The sequence below is a fragment of the Xiphophorus hellerii genome, chromosome 5 (assembly GCF_003331165.1).
Source record: "Xiphophorus hellerii strain 12219 chromosome 5, Xiphophorus_hellerii-4.1, whole genome shotgun sequence".
Taxonomy (NCBI): domain Eukaryota; kingdom Metazoa; phylum Chordata; class Actinopteri; order Cyprinodontiformes; family Poeciliidae; genus Xiphophorus; species Xiphophorus hellerii.
Window position 1 is genome coordinate 1,803,868 of NC_045676.1, and position 17,722 is coordinate 1,821,589.

General features: G+C 35.7%; 2 long non-coding RNA genes across 2 annotated transcripts; one reads left to right on the forward strand and one right to left on the reverse strand.

The window, feature by feature from the left end:
* Positions 1 to 1,126: 1,126 nt before the first annotated feature.
* On the forward strand, positions 1,127 to 1,974 carry LOC116720501 (uncharacterized). The gene is made up of 3 exons (XR_004339398.1): positions 1,127 to 1,174; positions 1,589 to 1,715; positions 1,928 to 1,974. It is a non-coding gene; the product is annotated as an uncharacterized LOC116720501 (long non-coding RNA).
* A 2,761-nt stretch (positions 1,975 to 4,735) lies between these two features.
* On the reverse strand, positions 4,736 to 5,583 carry LOC116720505 (uncharacterized). Its single transcript, XR_004339400.1, has 3 exons — positions 5,536 to 5,583; positions 4,995 to 5,121; positions 4,736 to 4,782 (listed from the first exon to the last, which is right to left on the reverse strand). It is a non-coding gene; the product is annotated as an uncharacterized LOC116720505 (long non-coding RNA).
* Between the last annotated feature and the right edge of the window lie 12,139 nt (positions 5,584 to 17,722).

Below are 17,722 nucleotides of genomic sequence, written 5' to 3' on the forward strand. Positions count from 1 at the left end.
AACTGTTTGTCAAACTGTTGATCTGCCTGATGGCTGTTTTAGAAGATATGGTGACTGAGGTTTAGACAGTACTAGCCAGCTCATGCAGCTTGTTTTTACTAGATGGCTGTCCTAAAAGTACATATCTTTAAAATATGAATAAATACGTACAATTCCATAATTATTCGATCCAACGGTTATAGAAGTTTTGTAATAATGCAATTCAGGTATTTTACATTTTCTGGACTAAAGGAGGATTTCAGTTCAACACCTGTGGTTTCTTAATGTAAGTGTTTCTGCTACTGGACAAGAAACAGGGTTAAAAGAGGATTTAGAAAGCAAAATACAAAGATAATAGTTGTTTTTACCGAGAGCAAGGCTGTGACTAGTTATCAGGACAGCATGAGACCTGTAAAACTGTTGGGCATCTGCTCCAACAATTTATTAATCTTTAGGAAATATTTTTTGGACACAGCCATCCGCAGGAGCAAGATGAAGCAAGAACATCACAACATCAGATGTATTTTTTCATCCTTATATCCGTGATTTAAAACTATTTTTAATTTTGTGTCATCATTGTTCCCCTTTTCAAAGAGTCAATTATATTTTCACCCATGGAAAAGTGTCATGTGTTTATTATGAGTAGGATTAACCAAGCTGAAGGAAAACAAAGAAAAAGGAGAAATAAATATTCATTGATACAGAACCGAATCAGCAAATATGAACTTATGAAACTATTGAAACCTTCAAGAATTTTATGTTGTGTAAGATATTTAAGAAACTAATACTGAATCTGTGTTCATGAATTTCTTTATTTGGTTGTTATCTCTAAAATACGTTTACCTTTTGTTTTGTTGAACACCAGACATCTCATCTCTTTCCCACAGTTTTTTTTTCCACTTAGTTCCACTACTGCAGTGGATTTTATAGTCAGTGTTTAAAGCCAGCACAGAGTCTGAAGCGATGGAGGAAATTTACGTCAATATGGAACCTGTTGGACAAACTGCATCTAATCACACAGGTAAGAACGAAGTTACAGAGAAATTTAGCATGTATTGAATTCAATTTTGCTAAGGTTGAGGTTTTTGTTAAGGTTCGAACAGCTCCAAAGAGAGGCTCTGCCTCCGTGCGGCTGTCTGTTTGGGAATCCTGAATGTTTTACTTTTGGCTGAACTCATCGCCCTCAGTGTACACAGTGAGTCTTGTTCTAGTCATCTTAAAGATGTAAAAAGAGTAGATTTTACGTTTCTGTTATATTAAAAAAAAAAAGTCATTGTTCCCCTTCTAAAATCAAACTGATCAAATAGCAAAGGTTTAAAACAGAATAAAACTTGGTGACTCAAAGTTTTGCAGAGAGGTGAAACATTACATTAAGTTACATGAGTTTGATTCATTTTCAGCAATGGTTGCATTTGTAGCCATTTAGGTTAGCGTGTCTTTAATATCTTCTCTTTTTCAAACTATTTACCCAACGATTCATTGTTCAGTGTTACCTCAGTTTAAATTCTACAGGCATAACCAAAATCATCAAACTATTTTATAAGTCTTAAGTGAAAACACGGTCTTGCCACTTCTTTTTGCAAACATGTTTGTTAATTTTTTTCTGCAGCTCATCACATGACAGCAGATTTTTCTGACATCAGCAACATTCTGACCGAGCAGAACAGCAACAGCAAATTTCCCTCCATGAACGCTAACTTCACTGAAACGGCTCCACGAGCTGAAGACACTTTAAGGTTTGTCAAAAACTTTAAAAAATTTGGATCTCGTTAAAAATTGAATTCTACTCTGAATTCTAGAGTATAACTAATAACTTTCCTTTTTGGTCTAAATGAATATAATGTAAATGAACAACTTTTATTTTAATTTATTAAGTGCTCTATCATTTGCGTGTGCTGAAAAACAACAATGTAAAACAAACTAAACTTTGTTTGTTTTCTCCTTAAAGGGAAATTGTGTCCTACAGAACGAACAAACATCAGTTGTTCCTGTTCATCCAAGGGCTGCAGAAGAAGAGAAGAACAGATCCACTAGTGATGGATGATTAGGATCTGTGTTCACTGTGATATTATTCACCAACAATAATGTAGCTTATTAGTACGTTGTTACATAAAATCCTAAAGATAAAATGTTCACTTCCAACTGTTGTGACCTGTATCTAATAACACAACTATTTTATCGCCTATACTCTGTGTTTTTCTTTCTTGTTAAAACTCTGACATGATAAACAAATGTTTTTTTTTTGTTTGTTTGCTTTTTTTTTTTGTATTTTTGCGGAGGATCGGTTGATGCGCTCTGATTGTGTATTAATGTGACTTTTACTACGAAACTTTATGGAGTTCCATTTGTGCCCGGTAATAGCGGATTAAGTTCTATCTTGGTAGAATTATATTTCTACATTTCCAATTATTTACTATCATTTGTAATAAAGTGATGCCAACACCACTGATTCAACAGTGAGGAGTTTGTTCAAGTCATCTTAAAGATGGAAAGAGTCAATGTTGTGCTGATTCTGAGTAACTGAATGACTTTTTATTCATTTCAGAGTTCAATCAGCGAGGTTATTCATTTTGTGATGGTCCTAGTCTATGAAAGAAAGAAACAAAGAAAGAAAGCAGCAAATGTACATGTTGGTTCCCCTGAAAATATGGATAAATTCAGTCATTGTAGGGTTAAAGTAATTTGAAGAGGGAGAAGCGTATAAACAAGTCAAGTCAATGACGAGTCAATGACTTGATGCAATCTGCATTTTTAACTCGGTTAACTTAACTTTTTGTTTTTTTTACTGACTTTAATACATTTAAATCGCTACGTTGATGATAAGTAGAATGGAAATGACTTTTTTTTGTAAATGGTCTTGTAAATTAGCGTTTTAAAAATCAACTGAATTGAATTAAGAAATTTGACCATCCGATTGGACTGAAGAGAAATGATGAGCAATGTTTTATGGGTGGATGAAAGCAAAGATTGGTATTTTTAATTTTTAATTTTTTTTGTAACATCAAAAGTTCATTTTTGAGGCAAACTAAGAAATTTATAAAAATTTCAAATTGCATTTTCCTATTTACCGTTGCCTGTTGTCTTAACAGGTTTGGTCCTATGCAGTATAATTGTGGTATGTTTACCAGATAGTAGATGAAACGTTGATCATGTGTCAGGACAGCACACTGCCCCGGAAGCTTCTCTATTAGGACATACAAAAAAAATACAAAACAGGATATGATTTAGCACTTGCTGTTGAAATCATACATTTGAATGAACTGCAAAAGCATAAAACATTTTTTCCAAAACAAAGATTTTAGTAACTAGTCTGACTCACTCTGCTCCTTTAACTCTGAGACTCGACCAAACTTCTTCTTGAACATCACCGCTATGCCTGCTCCCATGCGACAGTCTTCACTGATGCAGTGGGCCAAGGATTCATCGTGTGAACAGGAGAACAAATCTCCGGTGACATATTTCAACGTCCAGTTGGTTGATTGATAGAGTTTCTCAGTTTTGCCCATGTTCATAATTTCTTCAAACGCAACTTGGAGAAAACTATAACCACAAAGTACCAAATTGGTAACGGCGCTTACTACAGCCTTGCTTATCCCCTCACCATCTATCCCCACACTAGGCTCTGTCTCATTGTTCCTTAAAGCACCACCCACTTTAGCTGAATTTTTTTCCAAATTTGTCCGGGGGTTGTTAGTCCCAGTAAACTATAATAAGCTGGATTTTCTGTTTTCCTCAAAAATGAACTTTTGATGTTACAAAAAAAATTAAAAATTAAAAATACCAATCTTTGCTTTCATCCACCCATAAAACATTGCTCATCATTTCTCTTCAGTCCAATCGGATGGTCAAATTTCTTAATTCAATTCAGTTGATTTTTAAAACGCTAATTTACAAGACCATTTACAAAAAAAAGTCATTTCCATTCTACTTATCATCAACGTAGCGATTTAAATGTATTAAAGTCAGTAAAAAAAACAAAAAGTTAAGTTAACCGAGTTAAAAATGCAGATTGCATCAAGTCATTGACTCGTCATTGACTTGACTTGTTTATACGCTTCTCCCTCTTCAAATTACTTTAACCCTACAATGACTGAATTTATCCATATTTTCAGGGGAACCAACATGTACATTTGCTGCTTTCTTTCTTTGTTTCTTTCTTTCATAGACTAGGACCATCACAAAATGAATAACCTCGCTGATTGAACTCTGAAATGAATAAAAAGTCATTCAGTTACTCAGAATCAGCACAACATTGACTCTTTCCATCTTTAAGATGACTTGAACAAACTCCTCACTGTTGAATCAGTGGTGTTGGCATCACTTTATTACAAATGATAGTAAATAATTGGAAATGTAGAAATATAATTCTACCAAGATAGAACTTAATCCGCTATTACCGGGCACAAATGGAACTCCATAAAGTTTCGTAGTAAAAGTCACATTAATACACAATCAGAGCGCATCAACCGATCCTCCGCAAAAATACAAAAAAAAAAAGCAAACAAACAAAAAAAAAACATTTGTTTATCATGTCAGAGTTTTAACAAGAAAGAAAAACACAGAGTATAGGCGATAAAATAGTTGTGTTATTAGATACAGGTCACAACAGTTGGAAGTGAACATTTTATCTTTAGGATTTTATGTAACAACGTACTAATAAGCTACATTATTGTTGGTGAATAATATCACAGTGAACACAGATCCTAATCATCCATCACTAGTGGATCTGTTCTTCTCTTCTTCTGCAGCCCTTGGATGAACAGGAACAACTGATGTTTGTTCGTTCTGTAGGACACAATTTCCCTTTAAGGAGAAAACAAACAAAGTTTAGTTTGTTTTACATTGTTGTTTTTCAGCACACGCAAATGATAGAGCACTTAATAAATTAAAATAAAAGTTGTTCATTTACATTATATTCATTTAGACCAAAAAGGAAAGTTATTAGTTATACTCTAGAATTCAGAGTAGAATTCAATTTTTAACGAGATCCAAATTTTTTAAAGTTTTTGACAAACCTTAAAGTGTCTTCAGCTCGTGGAGCCGTTTCAGTGAAGTTAGCGTTCATGGAGGGAAATTTGCTGTTGCTGTTCTGCTCGGTCAGAATGTTGCTGATGTCAGAAAAATCTGCTGTCATGTGATGAGCTGCAGAAAAAAATTAACAAACATGTTTGCAAAAAGAAGTGGCAAGACCGTGTTTTCACTTAAGACTTATAAAATAGTTTGATGATTTTGGTTATGCCTGTAGAATTTAAACTGAGGTAACACTGAACAATGAATCGTTGGGTAAATAGTTTGAAAAAGAGAAGATATTAAAGACACGCTAACCTAAATGGCTACAAATGCAACCATTGCTGAAAATGAATCAAACTCATGTAACTTAATGTAATGTTTCACCTCTCTGCAAAACTTTGAGTCACCAAGTTTTATTCTGTTTTAAACCTTTGCTATTTGATCAGTTTGATTTTAGAAGGGGAACAATGACTTTTTTTTTTTAATATAACAGAAACGTAAAATCTACTCTTTTTACATCTTTAAGATGACTAGAACAAGACTCACTGTGTACACTGAGGGCGATGAGTTCAGCCAAAAGTAAAACATTCAGGATTCCCAAACAGACAGCCGCACGGAGGCAGAGCCTCTCTTTGGAGCTGTTCGAACCTTAACAAAAACCTCAACCTTAGCAAAATTGAATTCAATACATGCTAAATTTCTCTGTAACTTCGTTCTTACCTGTGTGATTAGATGCAGTTTGTCCAACAGGTTCCATATTGACGTAAATTTCCTCCATCGCTTCAGACTCTGTGCTGGCTTTAAACACTGACTATAAAATCCACTGCAGTAGTGGAACTAAGTGGAAAAAAAAACTGTGGGAAAGAGATGAGATGTCTGGTGTTCAACAAAACAAAAGGTAAACGTATTTTAGAGATAACAACCAAATAAAGAAATTCATGAACACAGATTCAGTATTAGTTTCTTAAATATCTTACACAACATAAAATTCTTGAAGGTTTCAATAGTTTCATAAGTTCATATTTGCTGATTCGGTTCTGTATCAATGAATATTTATTTCTCCTTTTTCTTTGTTTTCCTTCAGCTTGGTTAATCCTACTCATAATAAACACATGACACTTTTCCATGGGTGAAAATATAATTGACTCTTTGAAAAGGGGAACAATGATGACACAAAATTAAAAATAGTTTTAAATCACGGATATAAGGATGAAAAAATACATCTGATGTTGTGATGTTCTTGCTTCATCTTGCTCCTGCGGATGGCTGTGTCCAAAAAATATTTCCTAAAGATTAATAAATTGTTGGAGCAGATGCCCAACAGTTTTACAGGTCTCATGCTGTCCTGATAACTAGTCACAGCCTTGCTCTCGGTAAAAACAACTATTATCTTTGTATTTTGCTTTCTAAATCCTCTTTTAACCCTGTTTCTTGTCCAGTAGCAGAAACACTTACATTAAGAAACCACAGGTGTTGAACTGAAATCCTCCTTTAGTCCAGAAAATGTAAAATACCTGAATTGCATTATTACAAAACTTCTATAACCGTTGGATCGAATAATTATGGAATTGTACGTATTTATTCATATTTTAAAGATATGTACTTTTAGGACAGCCATCTAGTAAAAACAAGCTGCATGAGCTGGCTAGTACTGTCTAAACCTCAGTCACCATATCTTCTAAAACAGCCATCAGGCAGATCAACAGTTTGACAAACAGTTTGCTTTGTGAAGCACCGCCTCGCTGGGAGGGAATCAAAAGGCTAACATGCCAATCAGGTGTAAGTTGGGCGGGTTAAAGTAAGAGAAACCCGATACTGCATTCAGAGCACGATGAAGACCAGCAAGCAAAATATCAGAGTTCAGGAGATACAAGATAGAAAATTTGACTGAATCAAGACATTGCCCAGAAGTTCAGACTGGGAAGCTAACTGGCAAATTGCTAGCTAAGTATGTGGAGCAGGAAAATAGACCGTATTTACTTTAATTTATGCAACCAATTGCCTCAAAAAGATTCAATTACTGCTACATATAAAAGACAGGTGTAGTTACACCGTGTGATTTTGGCAAACAATATTCTTAAACTCATCCAAAATATTATTCTCCGTAAAACTTTTTTTATTTTCTGCTTACAGCAGCAGCAGCAATATATTTGCTACATAGATTAAAGATTCACGGTCTCATTATTTGACATGGTTGTTCTGTTCAAAACCTTTTGGTTTGCTTGAGCAGAAATGGCGTAGTGTCTGGGCATGTTAAAATGTTCAACTTTTACCACCCTAAATCCTCATTACTGTCAAATGGTTCACTTTTTATTTTATTTTACTTGTTACATGGACTCAACTTAAATAGATTAACTTATAAAGCTTTTTTTTATATATCCAAATGTTCCTGCCACTTGTTTAAGATGAGTACAAACAACAAGTCGATGATAATTAAGTGATGTTCTCTTGAACTTTTTTTAAGTCTAATGTTTTATTTTACAGTGAGGAAGGCCGGAGTCTAGCTTTAGCAGATGGCTGAAGGCATCTGATCCGCTTCAAACTCAGTACCTGTTTGCTCCAAGGCAAAACTTTGGTAAGGTTAAATTTAGTGGCTAAAGAAAGTCAGACAGTTTATTCTCCAATGTGAGAAATCCCTTGAGGTAGTCAAGTTTGTTGTTTGATCAGATCTTGTTAGTCAGTATGATTACTAATTAACGGTTGATTCTTTTGTGTCTAGATACAATGTAATCATTCAATTCACAATTGAAGTTTTATTATGGGGATGCAGCAGATAAAATATTTCATAGTATATTTCACTGATTCCTTTCATACAGTCTAAACTCTCTGAAAAGGAAAAATGACCTTTCAGAGAAATACAATTTTGATTGCTTTGAGTATAATGATATTTTACTTAATCTGACTGATATGATCTTCTTTAGCGCATACTGATGCTTCGCATTGATCATTTATAAGCTTATCAATTACAAGAGGTGTTGAACTGTCTGTTAGAGAACATTAGTGAACATCATCATTAGGACCAAGGAACAAAAGCTTCGGATCATTTTAAAGGTAACAAAACAATTCACCATGTTATGAGCAACTCTTGGAGCATGGTTGTGTAGTGAGTATGTTTAATTTTTATTTTTAGGTAAAATGTACCAATAACAAACTTAGTCAATGTTATTATAAGTGGGGCTAGTTGTCAGAAGATGTAAGTAAGTCTCTGTGAGAGGGAGTATTTAAGAAAAAACACAAATTCACTGATTGAATTTTTTGCTGATAGCCAGCATATATTTAAATTTGTGCAACAAACACCAAAAGAAAAAAAAACTATATAAAACCTGAATGACCATTCAGTTTGATAAATATTTACACATTCAATAAATCAATAGAAATCCAAGGGAACCTCACCGAGGCCTGTTTAGTCCCTGTCAGATATTGTTCAGAAATAAATTTACAGATGAGGAACTTTTACTAACATGTTTCACACTAGCAAGTGTTACAGAAAAAAAAAAAGAGTTTCGAATGTATTTAAACCAGGATTTACTATTTTGGAGAAAATATGAAGCAGTGGGAAGATCAGTGTTGATTCAACAGCGAGAAAAAAAAAACCTGAACAAAATCATTCACAATGATGCCGGGCCAAATTCTGGAAAAGTCTGGACAAATTCTTTAACTGCGGAAAGATAAAAGTTAAATTTGAGTAGGCCTGTTTACTGTCTGTCACATATTCTTAAGAAGTACGTGTACAAATGAGGAACATTTACTGAAATGTATCACACTAGCAAGTGTTACAGAAAAAAAAATCTATTAGAGTTTAAAATTGAAGTGATGAAGGAAATCACAAACTCATAGTCAACACTGACTAATTGTGCTACCATAAATAATGCAGTAAAATAGTTAAACTGTAGGTTTTCTTTAGGGACTTTTGTTTCTATATGTCTTTATATACCCACACACACACACCCACACGCACACGAATGACTTGGTGAGCAGCACTGTCATGGGGCCTCCCACCCCCCACCCACCAAAAAGTCACGAGAATGAATCCTGTGCTGGCCTTTACACCATATCAATCAACCCCCGATAGAGACCCAATTGAGATGATCGGAAATATAGAGAGCCACACGTGTCACGCATGATGACCGGAGGTCATGAGGGTCTTCCTGATGGCTGGGACCTGTCCCGCTTCAGGCAGTATATCAGAAAGACCTTCCGTTTAAAAAAACGGATGTAGTTACAACATCCAAATCTATTTGAATATACTATATTGTATGTTACTATTGGTTTTCTAACACTGAACCCTCTTGTCTCTGCTTCTATTGGCTAATTCAAACTCATAGAGGCCAGAAGGAGTTCACCTTAAACAATGTATGGCGTTGAGACATCCTGAGGGACATGTGTGTCCAGTATTCTGCCCGGACACACGCACAAACACGGACGGGTTGGTGAGCAAAACCGGAGTTAATTACAACATTCTATTTAAATATATTATATCGTATATTATTCTTGATTATTTAAGACTTATTGTTCTTTTATACTTTAATTGTATTACTCATAAAACTCGGAGCCTGTCTCTGTTTCTATTGGTTGAATTGAAATTAGCGGGAATATAGTGTAACACGTGTTAAGCATGCTGAGGTCATGAGACCGGATGGGGCATCACGTGACCGGATGGGGGGAGGGGAATCATGTGACCGGATAGGGGGAGGGGCATCATGTGACCGGAAATTAAAATCAATTAGTCACGGGTCATTAATCACTCATCAATCAAACTCCGATTAAAATTTGACAGAAGGTGTCCTATATTACTCTCTACTGTTGATTCATCAAACTCTGATGCTTCAGCGTTTATTGATCTCTCTCAATCATATTTGACTATCAGGAGTATGTTTTATATTCCGTAGTGGAGCAAACTGATCTTCATTCAGGATGTGTTACTATTTGAGCTGCAAGGTTTCTCTTAAATTCTCTAAAAATAAAAGTGAAGCAACTTTTTGCAGTGCCTACACCAAAACTGTGGTTTTCATCTCTGTAAAGATGGCTGACACTGCTGAGTCTTTTACATCAACGCTTAAAACTCATTTTCAATGTTTGGCTTCTAATAATGCTGGGCATATCGATATGAATATCCATACAATCAACAGCAAGGTGAGTATTGGTATTGGATCAATAGTGTAATAGGATTAATACTTTTTTTTGCAGTTTCTTCTTTATATGTTTAGCAAATTACTCAGATTTTCTCAGAGAGTTTATGTCAGCGCATATGTAGAATTTAAACGGTCAAATATCATGGGCTTACTTTTTAAATTTTAGAGCAGGATCTCATATCTTAAAGGTAAAGGTAATTTTATTTATGTAGCACATTCTCAGCAACAAGGCAAAACAAAATAAACCAAAGGAAAGAGCAAAAGAAGAAAAAGAATCTAATGTTGGTCTAAAGTATGTAAACTAGGAGCTCCGGTTCAGGGTTGCTAGATAAGAATCCTCTGGTCTAATTTCATTTCAGGGTTGGAAGAACAGGAGTCTAAAAAGTAGTCTAATAATATTTATCCCAAGTATATAAACTAGAAATAAGTATTCCAGTTTAGGTTACATGCAGATTGCAGCTGCAGACTCAGTTCTTCTAACAAATAACTGTGTGTAGTAAAATAAAAAAGGGAATCATTTTATTTCTATTCTGATTGTAGTTGGTTAACAAAAACAATTATTTTCCTAAAATCTTTGTCTTGTATTTTATTATAATCATATTCAAATAAGTGAAGTCACAAATTATTCAATAATGAAAACAGTTCAAGAAAAAAAACACCAGCATCAGAAATAGTGTCAGAATTGGTATTAGTGATACCATAAGTATGACACACCATTAACTTCTACTCCACCAGTCTCTGAGACTTTGCTGATGTTGTTTCCTTACTTTTATTCTGCATATGTGTTTCCATTTATTGTTTTATTTGTCAGTTTTAGTTGTTCTTTAGTAAGAAAATTGGGTTTGTTGACTGTGAGACCAGGCCTTGGGTTAAAAACTTCTAAATCTCTTTCCATCTCAGTCGCTGACAGGTCTAGTCGGGTTAAAGGACATGCATCCGATCTGGTGCTGTCACATGGATTGGACTTAAACATTTTGGAAACGTTAAAAAAAGAGCACAGTGCTTGGATTATTCTCCTTGGATGAGTTGTTCACATAAGTTTCCAGGTACTGGTAGTGAGTCTGTTTGTTGGCGTACATGTCCTTCTCTTTAACCTTGAGGAAGTCGATGTATTATGACGCACCAGGCTCTCAGGGAACTTCTCCCCTCAACGTTCAGTCTATTGTTTGACCTATGCAGGCAATTAACACTGAAGGGCTTTTCCCCACCAATTTTAAAGACTCTGACAGTTGTGCTCCGGTTCCAGCACTGAGAAATTTTCTGACCTTTTTATTCCATCGCTAAGGTTATTCTGGCCCTAAAAAACAAGCAAACCAAATCTTTACCTCAGCCCTGGTTAAATAAAAATGTTGGCACTTTCAGATGTGCAGTCAGACGCACTGAGAAAAAGTGGAAAAACGACAACCTTCAAATTCCCAAATGTTTCCAAAAATAAAAAAATGCTATTAACATTGTTTTCATTACAAACTAAGTTTGTTTTTAATGTTTTTTTTATTCGGTGATTTCAAGCTGAGTGATTTCAGTCAAGCTGTGGTATTGACTCTGACAAGTGGATCTGCTCTCAGATGCTCATCAGTATGATGCAGATCCAGTTTCAACTTCTTGCTCAGATATTTTTCAGCAGTTTGTGTCGGTTATATTCTCTGTGGAAAGTAAAAAGCAGCGTTTTACACACCACCTCCAGCATTGTTCCAACCCTAATTATATTTTTCACATCATTGCTCCTAATATTGTTGCTCTGGTCAACATGTCTTTATCATCAGGTTCTGTGCTGTTTGCTTTTGAAAATGCTTACCAACTTTAAATTATTTTAGTTTCTGATTCTATTTTTGAAAACTTTTTCATGTCTCACTTTAACTGTAGTTTGAGGAAATTCTGCTGCCTTGTGCTTTTAGACCCATCAGCCATCTTTGATACAACAGATCTGAATTTATTCTGTCTCGTATAAAACAGGTTGTAATTTAACGTTTATCTCAGTCTTGATTTGGATCTTACCTAGCTAATACGTAGTGTGAGGACTTTTTCCTGTCAGTTAATCTAAAACATGGGAAGTGTTACTGATGAAAAGCTGAGTTTTGAATCAAACACAGAGTACAAAAGGTCCAGCAGCGCCTCTTCTTTATAAGGAAAAGGTTCTTTTAAAGTTTTTAAAATATGAATGACTATTTTATCAGTGGCTTGGTTTGGTTTTGTTCCTTGCTTTAGTAGAAATAGGCTGATGAGGGTCATACTGTACTCTGAGTGAGAACTAAGCCTAAATTCATTGTCCACTTTACAGAGAGTTTGATCTTCCATCTGGCTGCTGCTTTAGGGGGCCTAAGATTAGTGTGAGGGTTTCTTTCACTCCTGCTGCCATTGTGGAGTTAATCTCCCTGGCTTAAATTAAACTACCCAGACCAGACAACGTTTTAGGTTTTGAAATAATACGCATTTTATATTTTTGGTATTTTGGTAGCACAATTCACCTTAATGTACTATGTGGAAAGCATTCAGGTTATCATGATGTACCAGCATCTGTAGAGTAGTGGGACATTGTTGTGATATCTATCGTTCTGTTGGACTAATGCAATGAATGTGATGTCTTTTGTGGATGTTTTCTCTGTTTTTGGGTTTATTATGTCTGCTGCAAACCAATTTTCATTTGGGATATCAGTCAAAGCTGAACTGAACTGATACAAGTATTTCAGCTTGTTTTGGGGAATCTCCTCCTCTGTACCTTCTCTCACTGAGATCTGTGTAACTTTAAAATATTATTTTGTCTGTAAATGTCATTGAGTAAACTGGTACCTCCTCCAAAGATGTCTGTCTGCTGATCCAGACATGTTTCGCTTGCTGCAAAAGCTCCACGATCTGATCCGTTTAACTGAGGCAGAAGTGAGGAGTTGAGGATAACCGTCTGTGTTTCACCCAATAATCTGAACAAAGTGCCATCAAGCAGCCAGGAGTCACTGATGATGAATCGCTGTATTTAAATCAAGCTCGTTTTTTTATTTCCCCCCTTCTGCCTCGTCCACAACACGTGTAAATATTTTATGTTCATTCCTCCTACATGTTACAATTTATGGAGCACATCATTGCACCGTATGTCGGCGAGTGAAATGAATTCTAATGTGAAGACTGTTCTGTGTGAGCGCGTACGCTGAATGATAAACTAAATTCATAAATCCAAGAAGCCATTCCTCACAGTTACTGCAGGTGATAAATGCCAAATCCGATATAAGATTTAACTTCTAAGAAATGGTTGCACAGAGAGGGAGAGACGCCATTATTCCCCAATATTTAAATTCACATCAGGCAAAGTTTTTGGTTTGATTCTTCTTTATTTTCTAGCTTCAGAAATTGTTAAAAATGAGATTTCTTTTTGAGTTGGAAACACTTTTTCAAAGCTTGTGGTACACATAAGCCACAGCCTGTTGTGTGCTGCTTTGGTGGCAGATGGAGGGTTTCTGCCATATGGGTCAATGTTAGCCAAGAGAGAAGAACACAGAAACACGGAAAAGAAAAACTCTGTTGTCACAGTTATTCTTGGATGCTGCAGAACAAATCTAAAAGCTGTAAATTATTTTCTTTTGCATTAGATCGTGAAAAACTTTGATGTGTGACACTTTGACCTTTCTCATGTACTTGTGAGCCACAGCAATCTTTAACAGATTAATCCTGCTTCACTCATTCTAAAGCTGCTGCAAACAGATGTTATGGATGAAATTTCTACCGCAGAATCTGATGACATGACTAAAGGTAGACACAACAGAGGAATCTGAGGCTCAGCGTTAACAGGGTAACCTTTACTTTACCAGGTGAAATGCTTTGCAACCACAAAGTAACTAATTCGGATTTTGTTTTAAAAAAAAACAAAATCTAGTTTATAATTGTGAAGAGGAAGGAAAATGATCTGTTATCGTAAAAAAAAAAATCTTAGGAACAAAATAGAATAGAAAAACAGATATTATATAAAAATTATATTATGTATTGAGGGAATTCAGCTGCAAAGTGACAGAACATCGATGCATGTAGGTTTACAGAAATAAAAGAAATAAATTAATTAATAGTAACGTGCTGCTCTGAGCAGTTATTATAGTCACTCATACAGAAAACTGGACTCCATCTGACAGGTTCTGGAGGGGGTGGCAAAACATTTTTCTTTTTCTTTTTTAATGAATGTGTGTTTTGCAAACATTGTACTTTATATAAAATTCACAAATCCATACCAGGTGTGATGTATTAATATATATATATATATTTATATATATATATATATATATATATATATATATATAAACAATACTTGGATATTTAAAATTATGACATTGTAGTAAATCTTTGGGGAACAACATGGGCATATTTAACCTTCCATGCTGATATATAGGACAGGAGCATCAGGCACCAAAACTGGAAAGAATTAAATAAATTAATTTAAAAAAAATAAAGATTTTTTTTTTTAGTTTAAAAATAAAGAAAAGAACCACTGAAGCCAGAAACAAAACAACTGCATTTATGTTGAGATTAAATGACACACAACCAGTCGTCTTCTGATATGTTCACACTAGATTTTATTTAAATCCATCAGAGATTTATCCCTAAAATAAAACGGGTGGAGCTGAACTCTGACCTTCTGAGGGTCTTGGAGGTCCAAAGGTTTTGTTTTCTGCTCGGATCTCTTCCTGTACAGGATAACAGCAACATTCACATGATCCTGCATCTCTCAGCAACCAGTTTGGTGTCTCAACTCTGCCTGAGCCAATTAAAAATGAATGGCCACTTATCTCCTGCTACACAACAACGATACAATATTTAGCACTTGATCTGTGTGAGGAGGACTCTCCTTTGCCTTGCTGCTCTCATTGAGAGCCTTGAAGGGCAATTAGGGCTCTTTTCACCAAGAAGGCGAGAGACAGCTGGGACTTTTAAGAGCCATGTTGTAGATGTACTTCAGATCAAAGTCTGCTGCTAACTGAGCTGGTCTTTTTGGAATCCAGCTTGTTTCTTGTCAATAAAAACTTGGCCATGCTTGCTGTATGTCTCCACAGTGAAGGGACAGGGTGTCTTCATTGCAACTGCAACACGAGAAAATTGGATGCAATTCTATGGTGGGAAATTTGGTGCTTTACAATATCGTGGACAATATTGTAAAGAAAATATTGTCCCAGACAAATTTAATATCATGGTGACATGTGGACGACATTTTATTAAACTGACATTAAAGATCCGAACAACTCAAAGTTGGTCAGTGGCTTAAAATTACAATTTCACCCATCAGTCAAAAAACACACCATGAAGATGGAACAATATACAGTATATATATATATATATATATATATATATATGTATATATATAAGTCACACCTGACAATAAGTTGCAGAACCAGCCAAACTATGAAAAAGTGTGACTTTTAGTCCTGAAAATATGGTAATAAAAACAACAAGTGAAGTAAAACGGTGCGTATCGCGGCCCTGGTGAGAAAGTTGATCAATGTTTTCACCAGGAAGGGAAAAATTATGGTAAGAAGAAAAGCTAAAAACTTTTTAAAATATGTCAGCTTCTCAAGCATCAGGTTATTGTTGCTCTTCCAAGCCAAGCAGATTTATGCAACCTCAACAAAGTGTGTCAGATAAATCTCTCAACACTTCCCAGCACTTGAATAAATTCTGTGTTCTCCCTGAAAAACACATTTCACGCCACGCTGCCGGCATGATTCTGTGGATGAGAGGCCAGGTAGGTTGTAGAGCAGCGGTTACATCACGTAGCTTCTGGACCGCTGACCTTTACAGTGAAACCGGAATGGTCTTCATGTTAGCTGGAACGGAAAGAGGTAAATGGAAGTGACAAGCTGAGATATGTTGCTCTGAGGACTGCAGCCTGCAGAGCGACTCAGAGCTGCTTCCTCTGAAGGCCTCTGCACTGAACGCATGACAGGAAGTTTGTGCCGCAGTCAAAACAACTCGCTGCAGCATATTTTCATAATTTGTCCTCTTTTTGTCCGTCTCAGTGAGACTATGAGTATCTCATTTGTCATGAGCAGAAATGTTTGAGTAAAAACTTTTACAAAACACGGTCCAAATTAGGGACAACATTGGGGGAAAAGGGCAGGGAAGACAGACAGGAAGAGGGAAATCAGCCCCAAGAGATCCTGTCTTTGAACCCAACAGAGACCAGCCAACATCTCTAAGTGCACCCAGTGTCAGAAAGCATGAGCATTCAGGACGTCATCAGAAATGGACATTTCGTGTTCTCCCTTTGGTCGCAGCGCGGCGGATGGTGGCTGCTGACCTCCATGTCAGGTCCTGGGCTTCTGTCCATCAGGACAGAGTCGTACCACTGTGGAAGTGTGTTCTCATCTCAGCACGCAGCGGCGTCCATGTTTGCTCTCTGAAGAGAGCAGGGCGTGAAGTTTAAAACCTGCAGGAAGTAACATCTGACCTCCTTCTGACCCCTTACAGATTCGGGGGATTGAGATGCTTGATTAGACGGAGACTTTGGTTCTGGAAATCCGAATCTGATGCTTCACTTTTCTTCTACTGATGTTTCTATTGATAAATTCAGATTATTTTGTTGGATTTTATCTGACATTTCCTTTGTTGTCCTTCTGTTCAGGTAATTTTTTAAATTTTTTGATTTTACATGAATTTTTAATTGAATGTAATTGTACTTTTATGGTATTATTATTATTATTATTATTATTATTATTATTATTATTATTATTATTATTATTATTATATTTTGACTGTTATGTAATAAATGTGTTATTTTTAGATGTGGTTATTTTTAATCTTCTTACTTCAGGTTTACCAGTTGGTGTCCCGGGTGCCTGGCAGCAAAGAGGTCCTGGGTTCAAATCCCAAAGGGTCTTTCCACATGGAGTTTGGTTGGTTGCATGGGCAACTTTTATGATTGGATCTGACAAAATAGAAAATAATAAATGTATGATACATTATTCTCTAATTCAACTGATTTAACCCTCCTGTTATGTTTGTTTCTGAGGTACACAATAATATTCGTGGGTCAGTTTGACCCGGGGAGTGTTTAATCATGCAATAATGTCAGAAACCAAAAAATTCCTCCAAAACATTTTTGTATCTGATTATTAACTCCAATACTAACCATTTCAATCAATATTTGTGCAATGATGTTTTTTTATTTCTCAGAAATTAAGGATCAATAACGACAACCTGCTCATTTACTCATTTGGACATAAAAAATGGAATTTACATTTTTAATGTCCACTGAAAAAAACCTAGACACAAAAAACAATAATTTCCTTGAAATTGGTCTTTTGAAATTTTTTTTATATTTATATATATAATTGAACTTGAGACACATATACTGTTCAGGGTCAAATTGACCCGCTGATTAAAATCAAGATAAATGAGTCATGCAGAGAGTTTTTATGTTTTCCTCCATTTCTGCTGAGTGTCACTCAGGGTGGGTGGAGTTTGTCCACAGGAACAGAAAAGATTCCTGTCAAAAGTTGTATGAACACTTTCTGCTTTCTCGCAGTTTCCTAGTGAAGTAAAGAGAGTAGTGAGAAAGTGGGCTTGTGTGTGTGTGTGTGGTGTGGTGTGGGTGTGTGTGTGTGTGTGTGTGGGTGGGTGGGTGTGTGTGT